Source organism: Cucumis melo, chromosome 9, assembly GCF_025177605.1.
Source record: "Cucumis melo cultivar AY chromosome 9, USDA_Cmelo_AY_1.0, whole genome shotgun sequence".
NCBI lineage: Eukaryota > Viridiplantae > Streptophyta > Magnoliopsida > Cucurbitales > Cucurbitaceae > Cucumis > Cucumis melo.
Genome location: NC_066865.1, coordinates 15,517,872 through 15,540,096, shown reverse-complemented (window position 1 = coordinate 15,540,096; position 22,225 = coordinate 15,517,872). Strand labels below are relative to the sequence as shown.

At 32.0% G+C, this 22,225-nt stretch overlaps 1 non-coding gene across 1 annotated transcript; it reads left to right on the top strand.

Annotated features, from left to right (window-relative positions):
• Nucleotides 1–19,939: 19,939 nt before the first annotated feature.
• TRNAF-GAA (transfer RNA phenylalanine (anticodon GAA)) lies at nt 19,940–20,012 on the top strand. Its single transcript has one exon. It is a non-coding gene; the product is annotated as a tRNA-Phe (tRNA).
• Nucleotides 20,013–22,225: the final 2,213 nt, after the last annotated feature.

Genomic DNA, 22,225 nt, shown 5'->3' with positions numbered 1-22,225 from the left:
ACAGTCTAGTTTTGAAATAATAACTTTGGTTTTAATGAACATGCATACAGAAATCAATAGGTAAGAAATTCCAACAAATTTCATGCTAAAATTAAAAGAAATAAAATAATCCTTATTGTGTGGCCATTTGATTTTGTAATAATTTTTCTCTTTATATTCTATGGAGAGAATCTCAAATCTTGGAAAGTCATTGAAAAAAATCATTATCTTTTTAGCATATTAAGTGTATTACCCCTACCTCTTTGCACGTGTATTAAGTATTGATTTCTTAATAAATTTCATGGCAACTAATTTATTAAGTGCCATTTTGAGTTGGTTAGGTAAAAAGCTTATTCTCTATTCCATGATTTAGTGTCCAACTTTACCAAACCAAGAATAGTATTCCCATCAAATGGTTGAAAGGGAAGGAACATTTCAATCATCAAACCCAAACAAAATGTTCACCTTTTAATAAAGTTGATTAGACGTTAGAATGAGTATCAACTTTAATGTACTTCTACTCTTTAGGTTAACATACCCTCAATCAAGGAAATTCGAATGTCTAATCTCCATCCATCCATATATGTTTAAGAATATAACATAAAAATAAATAATAGAACTCACTTCCATATTGATTGGACAAAACTACTCACATTTTTTTATTTGTCTTTCTTAAACTACATCTAAATTTTTTGTTAATTTGAAAGCAAAAGAAATTCTTTGAAAAATTTGTACATTAAACATATGTTAATTTTATTAATAATAATTTTAGTTTATTTTGACCTGATGTCAATTTTAGTTCTTATACTCTCAACTTTTGTTAATTTGAATCTACATAATTGCAAAATGTTCATTTCGATTCCTCGAACATATGTTTTCTATTAATGAGATATTAGGATGTGCTATCAATCTATCGATCATTTTATTGTTTATTATAAATCAAATAAAAGTTTTCTATTTTCAAATCTTAATGTTTATAAAATTATATAAATGTTAATGTAACTCGAAAACATCAAATTTGAGTATACAAGTTCAAATATAGTTTAGTAGATAAAAACCAAATTATCATTGAAAATTGATGTTTGCTCCTCACCACATAATACCTAAATAAGTAACCAACCAAAAACAACTTCAAACAGTATTGCCATGGAGAACAAATTAAAAAATAATAATAATAAATATGTTATTGAAATGGAGAATTTAGAGAGAAAAATTGAACTACGATTGTACCATAACTATATTAAGTCATGTTAAATTCATCATATATGCTTATTATTACCCTAAGATAAGTATCAATTGATGTCAAAGCTAGCTAGCTATGTGTATTTGGAGAGAATGCAATTGTGGTAGCTATGTGTCTTGTCCGGTGTTACAAGGTTGATAACTCCAATATTGCACAAAGCGCAGAGCGCATGCAGCTACACCACTACCTTAGAACGTCAATGTACTTCAATTCCCTTTCGCTCGTGTATGTTTTGTGAGCTCCAGGTCCGGAATAGAAGGATCTTGTTGAGGAAAAAATTTTGTTAAAAAGGATTTTCGGAACTAAGTATTTTGAAGTAGGTGTTGTGAGTAGAATCCACGTTGAAAACTAGGCAACCTGAGGAAAATAAGTATGCTTTCAAGTTCTGTAATGCGGAGAGAGCTTAGGCATTACGGTGGTGTCATAATGCAAGGAGATGTCCGACGAGAAAAGTTTAGCATTTCAAGAAAATGCTTAATCTCGATTATTAGACAACTGGTTACGTGTTGAATCAAGCTTGATGCATGGCCTGATGAGTTACAAACCCACACATGTAAAGTTCTAAGTAAGAGGTGGCAAGTTAAGAGAGACTTAGTGATGACTGATATGATCTTTAGAGTAGTATAAATTAGATTGAAGGGCTGAAGAGGAACTATTAAGTGTCATTATTTTGATAATTTCCTAAGGGTTTAGCTACTTGCTAAGAAAGCACTAGGCAAGAAGAAGGAAATTGAAATTAGGCATTCAGAAAGGAAAGAAACTAAGGCTAAACATTTTGTGAGTGATTTTCTAAAAGCAAAAAGTGTTTTGAGAGCAGTCTTTCTAAGGCTTTATGTTGTTATAAAATACATGATGTATTGTATTATTGTTGATATTGATGTTGTTTATTTGAAAGAAAAGTTTCTAAAATAACGTTTCTTGATTGAAGATTGTCATGTTTATATGCGAGTAAACCATTAGCCTTATTCCTATCAATGAGCTGGTTATTATGTGCACATAATGAGTAAAGATGTTGAGTCAACAGCCTAAGCAATGAAAAATGAACCAGCTGAAAAAAATTTCACAAACGATGCTGGTGAAAGAAATCTCAAGTCTAAGTGCATGATGCTGGTGAAGTGAATCTCAGTTCTATGCGACTTTATGCTTGTGAAATGAATCTCAGGTCTATATACGAGAATGGTTCATGTTCTCAGTGGAAAGGAATAAGTGGAGGCCAATATATGATTTATGCTTTTATTGAAATGAGGCATTGAGAGTCTGTTTTATGAAAATGAAATTAAATTTATATGATTGATTTGTATTCCCCAAAAGGGTTTCTAAAATCATTACTCACTAAGTATTTGACTTATGTTTTAAGTTTTCCTTCCCCAGATTCAGGCGCTAAGGCCAAGTAAAGAAGGATAAAGCGAGCTGCTACGTTTTGAGGCGAGTATGCTAGGTGTTTAGTTGAAGAAGCTATGATAGGCGTGGGCCTAACGTTTATGTTTTGAGTTTTGTCTTAAAGAAACCATGTTTATTGTATTGTATAGAACACAAGGTGTTATGTAAAAGAGAACGTGTTTGTTAATATCCACTGTGTTGTGTTATTCTTATCATTTAGAAGTTAAAGGGTTTAAGTTGAACTAAGGCGATAAAGCTATGGTTCAAGTTGTGTTGAGAATGGTTGTTAATGTAATTCTGCTTACTAGACGTTCTGCATGTTATCTCGAGGAGAGATATGCGTTGAGTGTCTGGGCAGTCACGTTTCCACTTGGTCGCTCATAGAGTCACTACAAGAAAATATGTATTTTTCAACACACAACACGGACGTCGGGATAAGTGACGTCAGGAGAAAAAGCTTCTCCCGAGGCTGTAGAAGCTCTGTCGAGAAAGTTTGGCAATCCTAACGCGACATAAGGCGATGTTGGTATAAGATAATTTAATAAAAAAATTACAAACTTCTCCCGATGTCATGCGTAATGACGTCGGGAATGCCCAACACATTCTCGACGTGTTTAGTCATGTGTCGGGCGTTTTTCTTCAAATACCATTTTCAGAACTGTAAAACAGATTTGTGTTAGTCGAAAACGAGGGAAAGAGAGACTGAAAACAAGGGAGATGAATGAAGGGTTTGAAGACCAAAAGAGGAAGAAGAAGGTCCACCGTCGCTTGCCGTCCACCGTCTGTTGCATGCTGTCACCATCGACGCTTGTGAGCCACTGTCTGTCCCTCGTCAATAAGTGTTTGTTTTTCATTTATTTCTTTTTTTTCTTTTCTTTTCTTTTTTTTTTTTTTTTTTGTTTGAGAGTTTGAGAAAATATACTAAACAGGTACGTTTTTGTGATTGTCAAGGCCTTCTCTTGTGTGTTTTTCTCCTTATCGTCATTGTTGCCGCTGCCCTTCCACCGTCGATCTCTTCCATAGTTAACACGATCATCACTTCTCTATCTTCTCTTGCTTCTTTCTTATTCTAAGATCCGATTAGATCTCTTATGGGTTTCTTCTAATTTTGCTATTAGTGCGTCGGGAGATCCTCTTCCGATTTATTTTTCTGACTTCTATCCCAACGTGAATTTATGTGTCAAAAAATCCTTTCTCGATCCTTTTTCATATATCTCTTAACGTTGATCCCCATTTTCTTATAGTGAGTGACATTTGAGACGGAGCGTGATATGTTTTGTATCTTCCTAACACTGCACCTAAGCGTAGGGGTGTTCAACCTTTTTATAAATAATGTTTTAACCACCTAAAGGTTGAGGACCTCTAATGGTTCTCTCCATGATTTCTCTCCCATTTTTCTCTCATTTTGGTACCCTTACAGACGAAAACAATTCTACATCAATTGGTATTCAATGATGCCGGCTAAGGTAATATCTTTTTAGCTTGGGTTTAGGATTCTTTCACCATTTCAATATATTTGAGTTTTCAATCCAAGTTTTTGTAATTGTTGAAGTAGAAATTTTTATTTGATCATATTATTGTGTGCTTAGTAATCTTATGATTGTTGCTTTCTAGATATATTGTATGTTAATTGATAGAAAGTGATAAGTTAGGTTCGTTGCCAAATAAATAGGATTAATATTATTGTTCTAACCAACCTAGGATTGAATTAAATGAGTATCTATTTAAGAACTTGAAAAATAGATATTCACCTAACATAGCTCTAGAACATAATGCAATTAAGATGAATTGGAATTGTATGTTTTTCATAGTTTTAGTTTAGACAAGTTATTTGGTTGTTATTACACTTAACTTTTGTTAGGCAGGAACAATTACTTGATTTCGATAATGAGAATTGTATGATTGAATAAGTTGAATAGGAAATTTATGTTATAACTCAAGCTATGCTTTCTAACAGAGATTCATAACTTTTCTTTTCTCATTATTTTGAGCATGCACTTTTAACTTTATTGCAACCAATCAAATTACGAACCTCCCATCGATTAGTTTTGAGGCTATAAATTGTTTAGACTTTAGAAGATCCTTGTGTTCAACCCATGCTTCCACTACTACGTCATTTAGTGGAAATAATTAACTATTTTGTTCGAACTTAAACGAAAAAATCCATTACGACCCAGAAAATGAAAGTTTAAATTTTTACTCCAATGGTTAATAGTATTTGTTGTTTTAAACTGAGTTAAAATTTTTCAATTACAAACAAGTTTGGAAATAATTACTTTCAAAAGTCACCTAAAATTATTCCTTCTTTTAAGAAGGTAATGCAGCCACCTTTTAAACCACATTACTTTTTCTTTTGTTTTCTTTTCTTTTTCTTTTTTTTTTTTTTTTTCCCCTCTCAAACCAAAGAACATGCTTGAGGTTAGTTAAAAGCTTGTTCTTTATTCCATGATTTAGTGTCCTTTCCAAACTAAGAATAATATTCCCATCAAATGGTTGAAAGGAAAAAGGAACCTTTCAATCATCAAAACCCACAAAAAGACATTCATATCTACTCTTCACATTTTCAAAATTTTGGGGTTTAAATTAAGAATTTTCAATCTCTAGAAGATATAGAGATAGATGATGTGTAATTATTGAGTTTAGTAATTTGATTGATTTGGTCATCTAACTTTTTAAAGTTTTAAACTTAGACCCTCGGAATATGGTTATATTTATATGAACTCTGTCATTGCTACCAAAAATATATACCTCTATTATTTTAGAAGTTTAAATATTACCGCTCTTAAATTTTATTTTAGTATAAATATTTTTTAATATTAAATGAAATTAGAAAATAAAAATATGCAGATTTTATGTAAATCTAAGAAATGGAAATTTTAAAATATATTTACCTACTCTGTTTATTTGCATGAATATTATTATAAAATTCTAATAAAAATTATCTTCGATGGAATAAATTTAAGCTTGATAGAAAATAAAACGTCTAAAATTGAACGTTTAAAATATACAATTAAAATGAATTTTTTCATAAATATAAGAAATGAGTAAAATATTTTACGGCCTATGTAACAAAATGAAGAGACACGTGAAATTAATTTTTTAAAAAATATTCCAGGTTTACCCTTCCCTTTTATTGTTTTTCTTCTTCTCTTGTTCGATTTTTTTTTTCTTTTCATGGTCTTCTTTTTTTCTCTCTTTTTTTTCAAACTATTTGTTGGTTCAACTTCGTGTATCAAATATAAAAGTAGAGGTGTTCAAAAAATAGTTGAAAACTAAAACGATTGACAAACCGAACTGCAATCGAAACGAAACCGAATCAAAACCGAATATATGCGGTTCGATTCGATTTGTGTTAAATTGAAATCAATTTTTATGTGGTTCGGTCCGGTTCAGTTAAAACATTTAAACCGATTCTAAAACCGAATAGCTTTATTTAAAAAATTAAATAACAATAATAATTAAATATATAAGTATAACTTAGGGTAGGGTATAAGTATAACTTTGTAGTAATTATTTTGATGACTTTCAAACTTCAATGTTTGAAACTTTTATGTCTTGTACTTAATTAATGTGCAGAATAATTTAATCTATAATTATATGTAGGACTTTTATTTATGTATTGTATAATGTTCATAAAAGATTTCGATTCTAATATTTATGCATAAGTGCTTCGGTTTCGGTTCGATTTTATTTATATATAAGTGGTTTGGTTTGACACATATGATCGGTTTGGTTTGATTTTGGATGAGATTTTTTTGTATTTTACGGTTCGGTTTGCGGTTTTAGCTTCAAACTAAACTGAACCGAACCGAACCATACGTGCGAACACCCCTATATAAAATATCTATATTTTTTTTCAAACTGTTATTTGGTTGTTTAAGACCGTGTAGTAAATATAAAAGATCTTGAGAAAAACGTCTAAACGATCGTGTACAAAATAAATATCCAAATCTAAATGATCGTGTATAAAAAAATAGTCAAATCTAAACGATCTTGTACAAAATAATCTTGAAAAAATCTTTTAGCCAAAAATCTAAACGATCGTGTACCAAAAATCTTGAAAATAAATCATTTAGATCTAGCTACCCAATTTTAAACGATCGTGTAACTAAATTAAACGATCATGTACAGAGAATCTTGAAAAAATTCGTTTAGCTATCCAAATCTAAACAATCTTGTACCAAACAATAGTCAAATCTAAACGACGCATGGTTGATGGGAAATTTTGAGTATTCTTCATTATGGATCTGTGGACTTTTTCCGTTTTCGAAATTACTCTGTGCAGTATAAATATTCTACAGATTTGTTATATTTTTTAAAATACTCAAAACTAAAATTAAACAAGTTGTAAAGCAAAGACACATAAAATAATATTTTAACCAAATTCTTTCTATTTCAGAATGCTTATGAAATACGCCTAAGTGTAATTTCAAGTCTTAAGAATATCGGAATACTTTTTCTTATAATTGAGTCTAAAAGTATTCCTCGCTGGAAATTAGTTTGAGTATCAATTTTAGCTCAAATGTTCTATTCTTCTTTTTTTTTTTTTTTCATTTTTGTTGATAATTTATAAAATGAAATTTGGTTGTTTTAAAAAATATAGCAAAATAATTTTTTTTATAATTTTTAAATGCTCAACAATGACATTAAAACAGAGAGGAGAACTTTTTGTAATGACTTATATTTAGAAAAGAATATTTTAGTGCTAAAAGAATGTTTTCTAATGACAAATTTTCTCCCTTTTAATTTAGTCTTTTACCGAATATGTCATTAAAAGATTATTTATAAATTGTAGATGATTAATTTATATAACTATCACTGTTACAAGGATTTTGCACTTTAAAGATCAACTTTTCCGTCAATTTAATTCAAAAATGAGATATGGTGTCTCTATTACAAATGGCCACATGTGATGCTTTAACAACATAAACAAAAACGCATAGAACAAACTCAAGAAAAGAACACTAAAATTGGTAACTCCAATTCAGTGCTATATCACCGATGTCTGAGAAGAACGGTACTGTGCCTGAGAAAGAAACTTCACTGATAGGAATTACACAAGAGGACCACCAAACTTGTAGGTTATATCAAAAATACCTCTAAACTTTATAAAGTTTTAAAAATGTTCTTAAACTTTAAATAATGGTTCAAAAATATTCTTACCATTAGTTTTAGATGTAAACTGTTAAAGTTTTGTTTCAAACATATTTTTAAACTATTAAAAAGTTTCATAAATACTCTTGAACTTAAAAAAGTTCAAAAATACTCTCACTGATCCAAAATTCACACCAATTTTCTCATCAACCAAAATTTTAGGTTGAAATCATAATTTTAGATTTATTTTATTAATATAGAATGATAGATCACGAACACGACAAATCTCAATAGTTATTGTTGTAATTAACATATAGCTAATTGTCAAATAAAAAATGTATTTGACTATTAACACACCGTAATAGTATGATGATTTATTAGTGTGAGGTTTTTTTTATTTGACTAATTATTATTATAGTATGTTTTAAAAAGATATTTTTATTTTGGAATTTTGTGAGATTTTGTGTAATTTTATATTTTTTATATTTTAACTAATGTTTAAAATATTGATGCTGATAGCTATATCAAAGTCTTAATGAATATTTCTAAAAAGAGTATAAAAAATTCTAAAAAAATACAAGGTTTTTTTCAAAAATAGAACAAAGCACAAAAATATTTACATTGTATAGAACAATTTTAGAAAAGGAAAAAGTCCACTACGTGAAATAACAAAAATACCCCCGCAATTAATCAGTCACACACACGTAAAAAATTGATCTCGTACCCAATCTAAATGATCCCTTAGCAACGATCTCTTAGCAACAACCTCTTAACAACGATTCCTTAGCAACGATCCCTTAGCAACAATCCCTTTAGCAACAATCTCATAGCAAGTCTAAACGATCTCATAGCAAATCTAAACGATCTCGTAGCATGTCTATTTAATCTTGTACTCTTGTACCAAGTCTAAACGATCTTGTACCCTTATACCAAATCTAAACAATCTTGTACCCTTCTACCTGGTCTAAACAATCGTGTACCCTTCTACCTGGTTTAAACGATCTCGTAGCAAGTCTAAACAATCACGTAGTAAGTCTAAACAATCTCATAGCAAGTCTAAACGATAGTGTACCCTTGTACCAAGTCTAAATTATTTTGTACCATTCTACCCTAGTCTAAACGATCTCGTAGCAAGTCTAAACAGTCTTGTACCCTTGGACCTAGTCCAAATGATCTGATCTTGTACCAAGAAGAAAAAGAAATGAAGATGAGAAATGAAGAAGAAGAAATGAATTCTAGAAGAGGAAATGAAGAAATTGGTAAATACTTACATAAATAACCGTAATATTGTAAAATGAGGAAGAAGTAGTAGTATGAAGAAATTAATAATATGAAGAAGAGATGAATAAATCGTAAAGAAGAAGAAGAAAAAAAAGTGAAAAAGTAGTCAGCATTATTCAACGGCAAACCTAGAATTTTTCAAAATGTCATGGGGTTTTTTATTTTGTTACATAGGCCGTAAATATTTTGGTATTTTGTTATATTTTTTAAAATTAACCAAAAATATATTTAAATTAGTAAATAAATATTTTAATATTTTCACATTAGTAAACATGTCTATTATTTATATTATATTTATATTACAGTCATTTTTACGTTTATTTCATTATGATTCGTGGATTTTTCTACAATGAAATGGAAATATTAATTTACTCCTTCTATCGATATCAAACCTGTAAAAATGTAAAAATATCGATAAAAATATCGACATATCGATGTAAATTTAGACTATGACTTTAACTTAAATTTTGGTTAATTTTATTTTGAGTTCTAATGAATTTGGTGTAAAAATTGGATGAATGAGAGTTTTTTTTTTCTACTTTTTTTAAGTTTAAAGGTATTTATGAAACTTTTCAATAGTTAAGGGGTATTTTTTAAACTAAACTATAACGGTTTTCATTCAAACTAATAGTAAGGATATTTTCTAATCCTTTTTGAACGTTTAAGGGCATTTTTTAAACTTTTGAAGGTTTAGAGTTATGTTTGACATAAACCATAAAGTTGAGGTGCATTTTTTACAATTTAGCCCAAATTATTTTATATCAAATAGTTGTTCTAGACAGAGCCTCTTAACTAACATATAAACCAACTTCTTCAAGAAAACTCATAGAAATTAAAGGATGTGGATTATACGTCAAACTCAAGATATGAAGATCACGTGTTTGATCCATGTTCAGTGCATTTTTTACTTTTTTTAATAAAGTATAAAACATGTATGTAAATGTACGTGTGTATAAAACATTGTGACCAAACTACAGAGACAACTCAGTTGGGAGAGAGTTAGACGACCATGGCCTAAAAAATCATGTGTATATGTAAACGTATATGTATTATGTATACAAGACTTTATAACCACATCGTGGGAATAGCTCAGTTTGGAGAAAATGAAAGGTCTAAAGGTCACGTGTCTAACCTATGTTCACCGCATTTTATCTTTTTCTAACAATTCATATGTATATAGCCTAAAAAAATCATATCTATAATATATGCATGTGTATACAAAACTTCACAATCAATAGTAGGGAGAGCTTAGTTGGGAGAGCTTTATACTAGATATGTGAAGGTGTAAGGCCCAAATCAAAAAAGGGAGTTCTGTTGAGAATGAGTCATAGAGGAAAGAATGATTATTCTAAAGAGAAAAGAATGATTATTCTAAGAAAAGAATGATTATTGTAAAGAAGGCTTTAATAGTGAAGAAGGTTGCATTTTAAGGAAAGGCGATGCGAGGAGAAGTACTTACATCTCAAATTGGTTGTTGTGGAGTAGACGTTTTGTTGAAGGGTTAGGCATTTTGTGTAGCAACATGAGATGAAATCTAGCAAGAAGGAGTGGGTGTTTGTGGTGTGTCGGAAGGAGAATGCAAGCAAGGAAAAGTTTTGACTATTCCAAGAAAATAAGCCTAGTATTTACAAGAAAATGACTAATCCAGAGTTGAGCATTCCAAGATGATAAACTTAGCGTTCCAAGAGAAGTGTTTAATTCTGAGTTGACCACCAGCAACGTGTTGAACTTTGGTTGGTTACATGGCCCGACAAGCAGTAAGTTGACGCGTGTAAAGTTGTAAGTTGGAATTTGGCAGGTAAAGAGAAAAACCGGTTAAAAGGATTAGTATAAATAAGATCGAAAGGATCAAAGAATGTATTGCCATTCTGGGAAGTTGCCAAGGAAATGCTAAGTGTTGAGCTTTTATTGAGGTAGCTAAGAAAAAAGAGAAGTAAAGCTAGAAGTTCTGACAAGAAGGGAATCGAATGTTATCGTGAGTGACCTTCATGCGTAAAATAAGTGTTTTGTGATTGATCTTCTTACAGAAAAAATGTATTTCAAAGTACCACTTTCGAGTCTGTAGCTATGCATAACAAGTCTTGTATATATATCTATATATTGTTGTGTTGTATTGTTGATGTTGTTATTTGAAAAGAGAAGACTATTGATTTCTATGTGATGATTATGTTAATTGTGTGCAAGTAAACCATTAGCTTTATTCCTATCAAGTGAGCAGATATTATGTGGTGCACACATAATGTGTAAAGGCATCGTATGGACGACTTGTGCAACGAGGAATGAACCAAGGAAATTCTCGTATGATGTGGATGGAGAGAACATCACAGTAGTCTAAACGCAGGGTGCTGGCGAGAGTGAATCCCATTAGTCTTGGCATAGGGAATGATTCATATTCTTGGTAGCAAAGGAATAAGAAGAAGTTAATGCACGATTTATGTGATTTATGAAATGAGGTATTGTGAGCCTGTGTTTTTTAAATGAAAATGAGTTTATGCGATTGAATTGTATTTCCTAAAAGATATTTCTAAAATCTCACTCACTAAGTCTTCAACTAAAATTTTAAGTTCTTCCTTCCCCATGTGATCAAGCATTAAGGCCAAGTAAATAAGGGAAAGATGAGTTGGGAAGCGAGAAAGCTAACCAAGTCTTCTATTTTCGGTTACTTTAAAGTTATTATATTTAGTAGAGGGTTGCATTTCAATTTTGAGGAACGCTAAGTTCTCGTATTAAGAATCTAAGCGTTAGGCTAAGGGAGTGAAGTGAAGAAGCTAGACCTGGCATTCTAAAGTTTTGTGCTATAGCTAATGTACTTAAGGATTTATGTGTGAGGCTCTGATCCGAAAAAGGGAGTCCTCTTGAGAGGAAACTTTGCTTGGAAGTTATTTCAGATAATTTTAAGCATGGAAAATCCTGCGAAGAAGGATGCGAGAGAAGGAAAGGCAAAGCGAGGAGAAATGTTTGGGTCTAAGTTCTATCGCATAAGGTAAGTGACACGATAAGTATAGCTGGCGAGGAAGAAGCATGTGTTGAATGCTAAGGGCAAGGCGTTTAGCGAAGTAATGCAAAAAGAAGTACCTACACCTAAGAGAGTGTGGCGAAGAAGTAGGTGTCCTGTTGGACTAGACAACTCCCTATAGAAGTGAATGTTTGTTGCTTCTCAGGGTAATAGAGAGAGCTAGGTGATTGAAAAGTTTAGCTTTCCAAGGAGATAAGGCATATTTGACCTCGTGTCGAGTTTGGGTTGGCTGCATCGTGCGGTAAATTGGTAAAGTGACACGTGTAAAGCGTAGAAGTGACCCTTGGATGTGAGAGGACACTATAAATAGGATTCAAGACCAAAGGAAAAAGGAGTTTTTGGAAATAAAAAAACACTCTGATAGATTATAAGAGAAAGCTTAAATTGTTGAACAACTGGTCAAAGGAATCGGTAGGCGAGAAGAGAAAGCCGAAAGTAGAGAAGGAAGAAGTTGAGGGTAATTTTTTCCGTGAGTGATTATTCGTAAATAAAACAAGTGTATTTGTGAAAGATCTGTAACAAATGATTGTTATGAGTAACTTTCATAAACAAAACATTTGTGAATCTTTCATCAAGGGTAATGTTTTATGAATGATTTTCATGGTTAGATAATGTTGTGTTTGTGATCATGATAAGTGAAAGATGCATTCTATTGATGACCGTTTTAAAGTATTCCTTCATTGATGTTTGTTACGTGATATTATTACTACTGAGATACTATGAAAGGAAGTTGGGTAACTTACCTGTAACAACTCAACTCTTTATACTAAGTTGAGATCATTACTACTAGAATAAATAAAGACCTTAACATTAAAAAAAAAAAAAAAAAAAAAAAAAAAAAAAAAAGAACACTAAATTTTCAATGAAAACTTCAAGTATCCAACTATAAATCATAATAAAAATATATAGAAATAGAAGTTAGAGGATAAAATCCTAGTTTGGACCCTATCTAACTTTTAAAGAAAAATAATCTTAAAAATAATTCATGAGTTTCATAAATAAAAATACAAAAAATACTAAAAATCCAAACTGTAAACATAAAAGTGGAAGCAAACAAAAGTTTTCCTATGGTCAGTCGCAGTCACTTCTTGTCATTCACCAGCTTCCCTCTACATCTACCTCTGCCTGAAAAATTAAACATAGAAAGTGATTATGAACATATACTCAATAAAGGACTCACTACTAGTTCTGTTAGGTGTTTGTTAACTTCCCATTAGGGTCCCTTAAGAAAGTACCCCAAAACTATCGTGCTCCCGAACACACGCAATCTAGTGATCTCGTAAGAACACATCTGGTCTTCCGTGAACCCGAAGAAACACCTAAGAGAATCAGGTTGTAAGTGATCCGATCAAATCACCCATAAAACATATCATGATAGATTAGTGGTCCCATCGAACTCATACAGTCATAAATTTGTGAAAATGTGGTGATCCCGAGGAACACCCATATGGGTACAACCCTAATAGACAAAGTTAACATAACATCCATCCATAACATGTAGCATATCATAAACATCATAACATGGTGTAAATATCAATCATAACGTCCTTATCATGTGATTAATATCTCATGCGTCATATCATATCAGTCATCCATATTAGTCATCAATATCAGTCATCAACATCAATCATCATCAACAACACATTATGCATTTTAGCTACATCAATGTATAATGGAAAATACATGCAAGCTCTTCATTTTATATTTGAAGGTCCAATAACATAATCTCTTACTTCAAGATTAGCTAACAAATCTTTCCTAACAGTGACTATCAAAGCTTTCTAAGGAATAGGTCCTAAACAACAAGTGAACCCAATAGCTAATAAATTTAATGGTTGATTAGGGCCCATTTGGTAACGTTCATATTCTATAATTCTTGTTTCTGGTTCCTTGTTTCTTATTTCCTGTTTCTTCTTTTTTAAAAACCAGAAACATGAATGTGTTTCATAACTGTTTCTGTTTCTTGTTTCTTGAAAAAAAAACAAACCAAAACAAAAAATGTGTTTAATAACTGTTTCTTGTTTCCTGATTTTCTTCTAGATTTATTTTTTATTTTTCACATCTACTTCAATTAAACTTTAAACAAAAATATAGGTCATCCATCAAACATAAAAAATAAAATTATCAAAAATTTATTCATTTAATACGAAGAAATATCGATGCATGAACAAAAATAATAACATAAACATAAAATTGTATCTATCCTTTAAATGTTACCAAATTTGATTGGAATATCATCTCTCTCCTGGACCATTTCTCTTGGATGATGTTGACTCACTTCTTAATCCATCAACAACCTCATCGATATTTTGTGACATCTAAAATATAATATTAATTTTAAAGTAAGTTATTATGTCTTCAATATTTAGAATTGAAAAAAAAAACAAAACAAAATTTAACCTTTAACTCTGCTACCTATGATGCTTTAAAGAAAAACACACAACGAAAACCCAGATCCACGCAAAGAGGAAGACGAAAACTATGCATCCGACAGAGAGGAAGAGTCAGACGAAAACTATGGATCCAACGAAGAGGAACAATCATGCAAAAACTATGGATCCGACGAAGAAGCATAGTTCAGCGAAGAGGAAGAGTTTGGATTGTAGAGGAAGACGATGAGAGGTGAAGAGGAACACAGTGTGCAGAGGAAGACGATGAGTGAAAGAGGAAGAGGATGATTATTTAGGAAAGACGATGGAGATAAGAGGAAAAGGAAACCAATAAAAAGGAAAAAGAAACAAATAAAAATAATTGTGAAAAAGAAAAAGGAAACCAATAAAAATAATTGAGAAAAAGGAAAAGAAAACCAATAAAAATTTTGAGAAAATGAAAAGGAAACTAATAAAAATAATTGAGACAAAGGAAAATGAAACTAATATAAATAAATTGAGAAAAAGAAAACCAATAGAAGTAATTGAGAAACGGAACGGAAGAAACTACTTTTTTTTTTGTTCCAAATAATTCTTTATAAAATGAGAAAAGTTTCTACTGTTTTCTAGAACGAGAAACAAGGAACGTTACCAAATGCCTCCATTTCTTAACAAAATGAAAACAAAAACAGGAAACAAAGAATGAGAACATTACCAAACAAACCCTTAATGATCCAAAAATAATTTTAATTCAACTTGCCCAAAGTTGAGGTTGATTTCCAATTCAACCTTGATTGAGAAAAGATTCCACCAAATAACTGTTCCACAATTTGCCAATTACACCTTTAAGAAAAATAATCCTACTTAAGAAACTAATCTAACTTAATCCAAAAAATTAATTTACTTAGACCAAAGGAATTGATATTTGATGGGTAAACCAAAACCCAATCAAATACTCACCAAAAACTTAAATGGCTTAAGGAAGAGAAAAGAACACTCACGGCTCGGCTAAAGGTGGACTTGGCTCGAGTTTGACTTGTGTCTACGTGTGCGGCTTGGAGTAGGAAGGAAATCGATTTGGCTTAGGCATTTGAGGGGAGAGGCTCAAATGCAGAGATGAACAGGTCAACTACGTTGAAGCGAAGCGATGGAAGCTGGAAGACAACGACGGAGGAGACGAGATGAAGAGTGACGTGGTCGATAGCGTGCAGCTGTGGAGGAAATGTCACGAACGAGGGAGGATGATACCAGACGTTAAGGCTACGCGTGGAGAGGATCTTGGCTTATTACAACCTTTGTCAAGTGGTGGAGTTTGATGACAAGGAAGTAGCTAGGGATTTTTTACGAGGAAGAAGATGAATAATAATGAGTTACATGGTTCACAAGGCCTATTTAATAATAATACTAATAATATTATTATTAATTTTTTTCTTTAATTCTAAAAATAAATCAATCTCTCTCTCTCCATTTAATTCCTATGAAATCAACCTTTTTATCTTCTTCTCAAAATAATAATATAATATCCTTAATAATTATATTATCCTTAATATAATTATTTTTCTCATCTTCTCAAAATAATATATATATATATATATATATATATATAATCATAAATCTTAAATCTCACCAAATTAATTAACTCAAATTAACACCCCAATAACTCCAACATAATTAAATCAAACTTAAGATAATTCAATTTAAAATTACCTTTTTTTTTTGTTGCGTTACATTACCTTTCAGTTTGTTAGTTGTAATGATCGTATGGTTTAAGAAATATGAGACGTATTGCAAGACATTGGTGGAAATACCAGGTAACTCGCGTGACACTGGTTGAATGTGAATCTCAGCTCCAGGCGATGGAGGAATCCCAGGTCGGCGCAAGCTATAATGTGTTATTGACATTAGATGTTGGTTGAATGTGAATTTTAGCCTGAGAAATGATTGTGACGAGACGCTGGTGGAAATCCCAGATAACTCGTGTGACGTTGGTTGAATGTGAATCCTAGGTCCAGGTAAGGGGAGAATCCCAAGTCTAGGTGATGAGTTTGGATTGTGTGATGACTTAAGTGCATGAAACTTATCGTGAGTGTTGTGATTGTGGTTTGATGCGATGAGGTACTTATTTGTGATCTAACCTTGTTGTTGTTGTATCTAAAGTTGTTATATTCCCCAAAAGGTATTTCACAAACTTATCGCTCACTAAGTCCATTTGACTTACGTTTTAAGTTTTCCCATCTCAAGTTGTTAGGCGTTGAAGCCAAGTAAAAGATGGATCTCAGGCGTAAATGTCAAGTAAATGAGGGAAGGCAAGGTGATTATGTAAACTTGTGCAGCGTGAAAGTCGTCTCATCCTACCTCACGTTTAAGGAGTTTGTTGGTAAGTGCATCGCTTTTTAATGCCCAAAACTCAGTCACCTGAAAAGCAACTGAACACCTAGGTTGGTGAGGCTAAGCCTAGAGAGCAAAAGAGTCAAAGAGCTGAGGTAAGGAAAGGAAGCCCTGAAGGTTGTTTTCTAAGTTGAGGTGGTTGCTAGGCGACCTAGGTGAAGAAGAGAATGAGGGATTTACACCTCTCGGTACCTTGCCTCAAAGAAGCAACTGAAGCAGCAAAAAAAGAAAAGAAGTCTTATACTCCTAAATACCTTGACACAAATGGAAGCACCGTGGTGGAAAAATAAAGGCTTGTAGAACTTGGTTTTATTTTCATACTTGCAAGAAAAAGGATTGTACTTGTCATTTATGAACTCTGTATAAAATGTTGAGTTAACAAAGAGAAGAAGTTTATTTATTCCACTGCATTGTCTTTTGAGCTTATCTCCTAGAAGTTAAAAGTTGATTAGAACTAAGGATTAAGTACTAGATGATGGAGCTTAGTTTAAGAGCTGTTTTCTGCTATAAAGAGTTGAGGTCTCCAAAGTTCTAGTAAAGAACTTTGCAAAGAGACAAGTGAGAAGGAGTTGCTTCGCTCACTAGGCGTTCGACCCGTCGTCTCCCAAAGAGGTACATGAAGGATGTCTATGGGGCACGTCCCAATTTGGTCGCGTGGAGTGACAGTTGGGTCGAGGTGAGACACTATGCTTTAAGATTCTAGAACGCATGGTTAAAAGCTAATAAAGTGAGAAGTTGTGTTGTTGTTGTGTTCCACTGCATTGTATTATGCATATCACATAAAGCTTAAAAGTGTAAGTGTTGAAGACTAAGCGACATAGCCAAGAAAGTAAAAGAAGATGTTAAGTTCTTTTTATTTTCTCACTACATTGTATTGTAAAGTCTTTCAAGTTCTAAGTTGGAGCTTTGCATGGAGACTCGTTGAAGAAGTTTTGTTTACTGGGCGTTCAATGTTTTATCACACAGAGTGATATGCGTTGAGTGTTTAGGCGGCACACCCTTCCACTAGGTCGCCTAAAGTGACTTTGGGGTGGGGCATGACATTAAGGTCACGAGTGTTACCAAACAATTAGGGTAGTTCAGTTAGGAGAGGTCAGATTGATGATTTGAAGGCCATCTATACAATTTAGGTTGACCACATTTTTTATAGAGAAATTGCATTAGATGACAAAAAAATTTAGAAAAAACAGCCAATAGCATCTCTTTTTTGCATATTGCGAATATGACAAATATGACGAGTAATTAATAATATCATACGGCTATCAGAAGGTTATCAGGGGGCTATCAGAAGGTAATCAACTTTTAAATTTGCTACTTTTGCAATTTAGAAAATGTACTGACATGGATCCTATTATCATAAATTTTTTTTGCTATTTTTGCAAATGCCCCCTTTTATAATCTAAACTTATTTATATAGCTTAAAATATCGTATGTATATGTTTACACAACTTTACAACCAATATATGAGATTAGGGGTGAGCATCATAGACCGAAAAATTGAGCCGACCAACCAAACAAAGTCGGTCGGTCCTTGTCAACTTTGGAAAATTATAAATCGAGAATTTTAAAAACTATTTTAAAGAGTTAAATCGATTGTTCGACTAACAAAAAATCGACGGACCGACCAAAATTTGTTTATCAACAGTTGATGTCTATTATATCATTTACTAAACTGACTATAGGTTGTTCAGTGGTGGTTCAGTAAAAAAAATCAACTCCTTCCACCGATAATCACTCATACATGAGATAGCTCAATTTATTAGCTTAGTTTGGAAAGGTAACATGTACAATATCTTAGTTAGAAGAGCTTCATACTAGAGATTTGAACCACACTTTTGCAATTAATACCGAAGAATGTTTGGTCCATGTTCACCACACATGATCATTGATTTTTTTTTATAATCTGTATTTATCTAGCTTAAAAAAATGTATATGTATATATGTAAAACTTTACAATCAAATGCATGAGATCACTCTATTCAAAGATAAGTATTTGCATTTTATTCTTTTATAATGTGAAGGTCACAAGTGTTACCAAACAACGAGGGTAGCTCAGTTAGGAAAGCGTCAAACTAAAATCTGCAGGTCATGTGTACGATTGAGGTTCATCGCAGTTTTCATAATTTGAATTTAGGTATATGGCTTAAACAATGTACGTGTTTACAAAGCATTACAACCAATTACACGAGATTAGGGGTGAGCATCATAGACCGACCAATCCAATTTTGTTCATTAACGGTTGATGTTGGTCTGATCATTTACTAAATTGACTATAGTTGGTTTAGTGACAGCTTAGTGTAAAAAACTGTTTCCGACTGACCAATACTCACTCATTCACGAGATTACTCAATTCAGTAGCTTAATTTTGGAAAGGTCACATGTATGATAGTGTAGTTAAGAGTGCTATATATTAAAGATTTGAACATCACTTTTGCAATCAAATAGCAGAGGTAGCTTAGTTGGGAAAGTGTCAGATTGAAGATTAGGAGGTCACGTTGTATATAAAACTTTACAATCAATAGCAGGATAGCTTAGTTGGCAAAGCTTTATACTAGATATGTGAAAGTCATGAGTGTTACCAAACAGTGAGGGTAGCTCAATTAAGAGAGTGTCACACTAAAGATCTGAAGGTCACATGTACGATTGAGATTCACCACATTTTATATAATTTGAATTTATATATATAGCTTAAAAATTGTATGTATATATGTTTACAAAACTTTACAACCAACTAAATGAGATTAGGGGTGAGCATCATAGACTGAAAAACTAAGCTAACAGACTTAATCGACGGTGTTGATTTTGGAAAATTCCAAATCGAGAAATTTCAAGAAATATTTTAAACAGTTAATGTAACACCCGAGTAATTCTAACATGATTAAAATCAAACTTAAAACAATTAAATTTAAAATTACCTTATTTTTAGAGCTAATTATATATAAATATAATTACTCAAAATCCATAAATCTCACCGAACCAATTCACCAATATCAAACAACTTAAATCAAATCTTTAAAACACCAAAATTTCAATAATTAGTTAAATATTCTTCCAACTCCAACCGACCGATGATCACTCATACACGAAATAACTCAATTCGGTAGCTTAGTTTAGAAATGTAACATGTACAATAGCGTGGTTAAGAGAGTTTTATACTAGAAATATGGACCCCACATTTACATTCCAAATGCGGGGATAGCTCAGTTGGGAGAGCGTCAGACTGAAGATCTGAAGGTCACGTGTTCGATCCACGTTCACCGCAAATAATCTTTGCATTTTTTATAATTTATATTTATATAGTTTAAAAAATCATATATGTATGTATATAAAATTTTACAATCAAATACATGTGATTACTCAATTATAAGTATTCATTAGAGAATGATTTTAAAACCTCTAAAAGAACGAGACTTAAGTCTATATAGGTAAGCCCATTTTGAAAGACTTGAGATGCCAAGAATCTGAAAAGTTACTCATATGATTTAGTGAAGAGTTACACATATGATTTAGTGATTAGCATGATATCTTGAAGAAGTGAGAGTCGCTCCTTAAGAAATTATAGACAAATTCTCTAGAGCATTCACTAGTATTCTCAATCATTGACTTTTGCTTAAGCACAGTATTATGCAAATAGATACTGCTAGATGAAAATGTTTTTAAAAATTTTCAAGTGGGGGATTGTTAAATGAAAATTTTAAGCCTTTAACCCTTAATAGCTTGCCCAAAACACCTAGCCTTGTCAAGACGTCCAACTAACCTCTATAGCCTTTCTCACGTGCTACCTTAAACGCTTAACCTTGTCCATTGCCTTGCCTACTAACCTAGCCACATGCCTTTTCACAATCAAGCTTTTCTCCCGTAGCTTTGGCCACCGAACCTATGCTTGCTAACATCTTAGGTTATCTCGCCAAGAGCATAGTTAGTCCTTCTTACCTAGCCATCAACACCTATGCTAACCTCTAAATCATTCTTTTTGTTTAGCAAGTCCAGTGCTTCCAAGCCATCTAAAACGCTTAGACTTTTCCTTTGAGGTTATTTTTCATGGTTTTGACCGTCTAGCACATGCTTTAAACACTTAGCTTGGAGGTTTTCAACCCTCGTTTTTCCGCCCAATGAGTGTCATTTAAAGGTTATTTAATGTCATTTTGGCTGCCCACCTTACCTCTAAATGCCAAAAACTTCTTCCTTTGGACACTTGGCCAAATTTTCCCAACTTTTCCTTCTTTGCTCACATTTTCTTTGATCTTTGTCAAATCTTAACAAGTTCCAAAGATCTAAAACTTTTGGGGTTTCACAACCATCTACTCACCCTATAGAAAGCATGAGTAAATTTCATCTTGCACCCTATGTTCCCAGCTATCCACTCAGTCTTTAACTTTGAAATGGGAAGCTTATTGAGTTAACACTAATGAGTTGCTTTCACTTTAAGGATAATCTTGGTGTGAACAGTAGTTCATACTTAGCTCAAGATTAAGACTAAGTTACCTAGGTCATCAATAGAAAGAAACAGTTAGTTTTAAACAATAAGCTGTTAGTTAATTTATGTAAACTCTTTACATAGGATGCTCACACTTACATGTCCCTACATGAATGAATTTAATATCACATCATTTATACTAACTACAAAGCGGTTCACATCCATAGTGTTACTAAAATAAAGTGTCCATCCTTATTCATAATCAATAAACCGTTTAGGCTATATACTCAAACTTGACCCATATTTATGTCCATACATAAAGTTTAAGTTTACAAAAGATAGCTTCGGGACCTTAGTTTATTGGATTCAAGAATATACAATTTTTCACCTATAATTCTTCAATAATCACTTTATTAAAAAAGGGTATAATATTACAAATCGCGAGTTTTATGACATAAAATCCAATACTCACAGATAAAAAATTAGTAAAATGTCTCTAATTGCCCACACTATTGATATACCATTAACATTCTTGAATTTTGTTTGATATTCATTTGATATATCGTCTATATACTAAAATGTTGATCGATATGTGATATACAACTAATATACTATTGTTATTCTTGAAAGCATATTGAGATATTATTGATATACATTTGATAGACTTGAAAATTTTCAATGTTTGTTGACAGGATAATTGATATGTGACATACGCTTTGGCTTTGTTTTTAAGGAGTGATACACAACAAATATGACGACATTCTTTCTATATGAAAACTATATAATTATTTCCTTGTAAGGATCTATTTGTTATAGTGAAAATGGGGAAAAGTATATGCTATGGTACATACTAAAGGAATGGAGATGTAAGAAAATATATAAGATTATAAATTTTAGAGAAGGAGAACCCAAGAGATGTGACAAAAGGAAAAGATGATAAAAAGACACATTTTTAAAGGTCACGCGGCTTCTAGTTGAGAGTATATTTCATGAATTTTCATGTAGTGTGTTAAAAGGACAAAAGACAGGGAATAGGTTTTATACATACCTTTCAATTT